Source organism: Triticum aestivum, chromosome 2D (assembly GCF_018294505.1).
Source record: "Triticum aestivum cultivar Chinese Spring chromosome 2D, IWGSC CS RefSeq v2.1, whole genome shotgun sequence".
NCBI classification, from domain to species: domain Eukaryota; kingdom Viridiplantae; phylum Streptophyta; class Magnoliopsida; order Poales; family Poaceae; genus Triticum; species Triticum aestivum.
In genome coordinates, this window is record NC_057799.1 from 586,264,277 (window position 1) to 586,270,734 (window position 6,458).

The window sequence follows — 6,458 nt, forward strand, 5'->3', positions numbered from 1 at the left end:
GCGGAGTTATCCGCAAGGGGGCCCTTCCCCCTCTTGGGCGCCCCCGCCTCCAGATTTGTGGAGGCCGCCCTCTTCTTCCTTCCCCCATCAGGGGGAGAGTGGCTTTCTTCCTCCTCCTCCTCGTCGTCTTCGGCGGCGGAGGAGTGTTCCTCGTCATCTTCGGACGTCACGTCCGAAGTACCCTTACGGCGAGGGCCGCCTTTGGTCCCCTTGGCCTTCTTCTTGGCCTTCTTCTCCGGCGCCTTGTATGGTGCCGGAACCAGCATCTTCGCCAGGAGCAGGATGACTGGCTCTTCGGGCAGCGGAGCCGAACTCTAAATCCGCTCCACTTTCTCTGTCCATACCTGAAAAACAAAAATATAGTAAAGTTTTGATATCCTCCTTGAACAAGCAAGTAGAGGATGTGCCTTGAGACATGAAAGTCTTACCTCACTAGCAGGATGGGCAAGATCGTGCCCGCGGTCCGAGTCTATGGCCGGCGGCTTCTCATTGCCCTTAAAGAGCAGCTTCCAGGCATCTTCGTGAGTAGTTCCGAAGAGCCTTTCCAGGGTTTGGTGCTTCACCGGATCAAATTTCCATAAAGGGCAGGTTCGGTTTTGGCAGGGGAGGATCCGGCGAACCAGCATCACCTAGATCACGTCGACGAGCTTGATGTTTTTGTCCACCAAGCTTTGGATGCGCGTTTGCAGCGCTAACAGCTCGTCCGACGAAGACCAATTTGGGCCCTTCTCCATCCAGGAGGTAAGCCGCATTGGAGCTCCAGACTTGAATTAGGGAGCTGCAGCCCAGGTGGCGTCGCGGGGCTCTGTGATATAGAACCACAGCTTCTTCCACTCCGTGACAGTCTCCACAAACGTGCCTTTGGGCCATGTGACATTGGGCAGCTTGCTCACCATGGCGCCCCCACGCTCCGCGTGCTGGCCATCCACCACCTTCGGCTTCACGAGCCATAGTCCGAAGTGGGGTTGGATGCGGAGGAAGGCCTCACACACGACAATGAATGCTGAGATGTTGAGGAAGGAGTTCGGGGCTAGATCATGGAAATCTAGCCCGTAATAGAACATAAGACCCCGGATAAACGGGCGGAGAGGAAACCCTAACCCACAGACGAAATGGGGGATGAACACCACCCTCTTGTTGGGCTTCGGGGTGGGGCCGATTTGCCCCTTAGCCGGAAGCCTGTGGGTGATTTCCTTCGCCAGGTACCCGGCCGCCCGAAGCCCGGTGATGTCCTTCTCCTTGACGGAGGAGGCCATCCATTTGCCTTGCCCTCCAGATCCGGACATGGTTGGGCACTGGAGCTCGAGAGTGGAAGGGCAGAGAAGGAGAGAAGGCGTGGGTGAAAAAAGGGAATCCTTATCCCCTTATAAAGGCAGTGAATATCAAGCGCCTCCCCACTCGCCTTAAAGCTCGCCTATTCCCAAGGGCTATGTAAACGGCACGGTTGGATTACCCATGCCTGTATTGATGAGAATCACGCAATAAGGGGACACGTGCTTTGACAAGACGTGCCAATAAAAACCGCGTCTCGAAACGTGGAATGACAGACGAAAACGGTTTGAAATAAATGACCGGGCAGATGTGATGTCACATTACGAAAAGTTGTCAGCGGATTGGACTCGTGTAATATTATACTCTCTGCGGTTGTGTGTGGTACTTGTGTAGCAGATCCGGACACGTTTGTTTCATCCGAAGACTATCTTGGAGTTCGGAAAAAGGGAACCCGCCCTACAATGCCGAAGACAATCTGCACGCCGGACACCTCGTCATTGAAGCCTGGTTCAGGGGCTACTGAGGGAGTCCTGGACTAAGGGGTCCTCGGGCATCCGACCTGTTATACATGGGCCGGACTGATGGGCTGCGAATATACGAAGGCCGAAGACTCTCTCCCGTGTCCGGATGGGTCTCTCCTTGGTGTAGAAGGCAAGCATGGCGATCGAATATGAAGATTCCTTTCTCTGTAACCGACCTGATGTAACCCTAGATCCCTCCAGTGTCTATATAAACCGGAGGGCTTAGTCCGGATCGAGAGAGATACAATCATAGTCATATAGGCTAGACTTCTAGGGTTTTAGCCATTATGATCTCGTGGTAGATCAACTCTTGTAACACTCATATTCATCAAGATCAATCAAGCAGGAAGTAGGGTATTACCTCCATAGAGAGGGCCCGAACCTGGGTAAACATTGTGTCCCCCGTCTCCTGTTACCATCGATCCTAGACGCATAGTTCGGGACCCGTTACCCGAGATCCGCCGGTTTTGACACCGACAGTCGGTGACTGTGGCAACTATGCTCAACGAGCCTTCGACGAGGACATGTTGGACGCTAAAAACCTGCATCTCGATCTCTTTCGCCATTTGGAACCGCTAGACCGGAGGGCTATGGTTTGTAGAATTAGGATTAGATGGCTAGTCTAACTGAAGAAGATGATTATTTATAGGGGCTTCGGAATTACTCCAGGAGGATGTGAAGAGGTTAAAACAATGTGAATGCAGTGTGGTTTGGATGCAAATGAAGATCAAGGAGTAGTGAAGAAGCCGAGGAAAATTGGTTCCCGATGGAGAAGTAAATGGGAGAAGTGGCCTGCAGGCAGTTGATTAGACGGCTAGGTAGACTAAACGAAAAGGCTACGCGGGTAGACTGAGGAGTGGGGCCTGTCCCTGTACGTGCCCATGCATCCTTCCAGCGCTACATGTGCCATTGGCTAGTTGAGGTCACTCTTTCGAATCACCGTGGCGAGACATTTTCTGATTCCATTTTATTTCTGCACCCCTGCTGACAGGTGGGACCTATGCAAACGGATAAAAATATGTGTCGTAGCTGGTTCGGATGGATATTGGCGCGTGCGTGGGAGACACAACATTCTCTAGTTAAGGAATATGCGGTTATCCTCAAAAAAGAAAAGTCCTTCTTCGCGCTTCCGCATGCACGAGAATTTGGTTCTGCTCGCAACATGGATGATACCTGGAGGATGAAGTGAACCCAGAGGCATGCTAGCACGGGAGTACTACTCATGTTCCTACTACTCCTACTACTACTAGTAGTACAACTGTGGTACACTTGATGGTCAAAATACTATTATTCATCCGGTGCTCACAGTGAAGTGACAAGACCCTGCGCCCGAGGTGACACCAGTCCAGGCGGCGTGTCCGGATTACCAAAGTCAGCCTCACCTTGTGCACTCTGCAGTCACTGTCACCGCCGCTGTATAGCATGCCTCTCCTCGTCTCCCTCTCCCTAGCACCACTCCATCTCCATCTCCGTCTCGCCGGAGATCCTGAGGTCACTCTTCATCATCTCACTATGCCCCCGCGCACCCTCACCTCGCTTGCCTCCCCCAGTACCACTATTCCCTCACTAGCTGCTCCAGCACCGAGAGCCTTCTCCCCCATAAATCAAGCCCCCCAAAACCCCACCTTCCAAACTCCACCATGGCCGAATGCGAACCGCGCATCATCCATATGAGCTGCGATTGGAGCAACCTCCCCAGTGACGTCCTCGACCTCTGTTGTTCGTGTATGGATATGTTGAGCGCCCTGTGGCTGGCTGCATGCTCGAGGGGCATGCACACATCCATCATCGAAGCGAGGCCTAAGCTTTTCAAGACACCCTGCTTGCTGCTATCTAGTCTTGCGAGATTTGCTCACCATGATACGGAGGCATACATGATGCCCCTCGACTTCAATCCGACCTCCATTAGCCAAAACTTCTTTGCAGGTATGTAGTGGGGCGCCGTACATCATTTCCCTCGACTTCGATCTGATCACCATCGCCCGAAACTTCTTGCAGGTATGTACTGGGTCGGCATGAACTCCCACTGGATGGCTGCCGTCAGAGAAGACGGGGAAAAGTTGGTGCTCGTGAACTTCCAGACCTCCCATGAGATTATCCTTCCTCCGTTGGACGATATAGAGTTTTACCTTCGCGGTCCAAGTCATCTAGATTACGTCGTCAGTTGGATGCACCTTGTTTTGCAGAAGATTGTAATTTGCCAAGTGCCCACACGACATGCGGATGACGCAGGCTTCAAGCTAATTGCGTTGTTCGACAAGGGACTCGCCTATCTTTCCGCCGGTGCCTTCTTTAGCTGGAGACAACTCAGCTTGAAGTGGATCATCGTCAAAGCTGATACACACTTCTGTGATGCTATTGAACACAATGGCATCATCTACGCGATCGACAAAGTAGATGGCACCACGTATTGCTGGGACGGCGCGTGTAAGTTGTTTCCGTCTGATGTTAATGATGACGCCATGACACTGTTTGAACTTTTTGTGATGATTGATATATCCCTGTTTGAGCAGAATTTGAGTAGAACTATGGCAATGTATTAGAGACGCCGTAAATCAGCTATATTTGGAATGAGTTAATTCATGCGATTGTGACCATGTCATTACAGCCAATTTGTACCCCTAAATAATGAAACTATTAGGAAGATATTGATATTCTCCTTATTTTATAGTAATCTATATACTACTAAATATGAGTGTGTATCAATGGCCATGTTAGTTTCCTCATTTTCATGATGTAGAAACATGCATCACACTGTTGATTTCATCTAACCATACATTAGGGAAGTAAATGTGCATATGGAGAACTCTATATTTTGAAGTAGTGAAATCCTGTAATGCTTACCATGTGTACATACCTATGTTCGCCCTTCAGCAATCAATAGCTAGAATAATATGCTCACAAAAATTTTGCCCACAGAACATGAGTATATAACAATGCATGGTCTGTTAGTTTCCTTGAAGAATTTGTTTGTGAGGACAGAACATGATTACATAACATGAATGACATGGTAGTTTCCTGTGAAGAATCGATTGTGAGATAACATGAGTATAACCATGCATGGCACTTCTATATTTTCGAACCCAGTATACATTTCCCTGTATTTTCCTCCCAGTTCCAACAGGGACATATCAATGCTGTTTCTTGCATTATACTACTCATACTCTGAACAATGCCGATCTTACATTAACAATGCCTGTCCTTTTTGATATGATGCGGTGTCCCTATAGTTACTACCCTTTGTAATCACACCACCTTTGCCAAAAACAGGGGAAGCACAAATGGTTCCTTGCTCGATCAGAGGACGGCAAAAGATAGATGATCATTCGTACACATGAGCCAGAAAAGTTATATTGCAAAAACCCCACTTATGCAAGCACCGTGAAATACGTGAGTATCCGGACAGTGGATGTTACGTCTATGAGCAGGATACCAGCTTGTTGGGGCCTGCAGGATTTTTGAGTTGGAGGCAGGTAAACATGTTTGGTTCATACTCTCTGTTTCTCGGACTCAATTATCTGATTAACCAGGAGATCACCGTTGGCAAGGACCTTGATGGCAGAGAGGCTCTGTTTGCTATGGAAAACTGTGTCTACACGACGAGCCCTAGGAGTTCGGGAGCAAACTCCCCTGATTGTCAACGATACAGCCTGCAGCCAAAAGAAGGTGAGAATGACAAAGGCATCTGGATTAACTTTGATCCTTGGATGTGTCGAGTCCGACAGGCAGTGATGTGGTTCAAGCCTTCAGGTTGATAGGTAATTGGGCTGTTGCGTCGAAAGGGTGGAGTACTGGTGTCTCCGGATCACTGGTGGATGAACCGCGGCTGCAAATTATGATGGTGTTGGATCATGACTCTTCGAATGACTTGTTGTCTTTGCTGCTTGTTCTGGATGGGTAGTTCTCTCTTTTGTTATGCATATTCCTTGTCATTTGTTCATCCTCGTCTATGTCACTCTTACTATGTAATAGTTGCCTCTATTTAGAATGTCATTCTCGTCTGGATCACGAGAGTCTGAGCGCTGCAGATGGGTGCGTTTCGGTGGTGTAGCAAGACTTCTTATGAACTATCATGTCTTGCTGTTTATGTCAGTAGTAGTCACTAGTCAGTGTTTGAATGTTGTATATATTGTTGTTTTGAACTATTTATTGTCTCGAACTACTCGTGCGCTAAATGAGGGCATCACCATTCTCCAGTGTTCAGAGTATATCTCCTTTTTCAAGTTATAATTTGAGCTCAAGGCCTTTTCGATGATGTACACTTGTTTGGGCCAGTGAGGTGTCATTGAATATGGGCGGAGTAGTAACGCAATGCCAAATAGGTCAATTATGACTCTCAGGCCGGGCTCTCAAAAGATCCTAAAAAAAGGCTGGGCTCTCAAAAAAAGAAAGAATAGGGACTCGTAGGCCGACATGTGGGCGCCACCGGTGTTTTCGTGTGCTTGCGCGCCGAGGGCATATTGGCGCGTGTTCGAAATTCATGCTACCTTTTCATCCCCAATCAACCGCCCCTCCCCCACCTCTGGAATCTTGATTCCTACTCCCGTTCCCCCAAATCCCCCTCCTGTACTCCCTGTACTCAAGCGCACTATCATGTCGCCGGTCAACGCGGATCTCCGAGCCGGAGATCTTGAGGTCCGTCCTGCCTTCGGGCGCTGCGTGCTA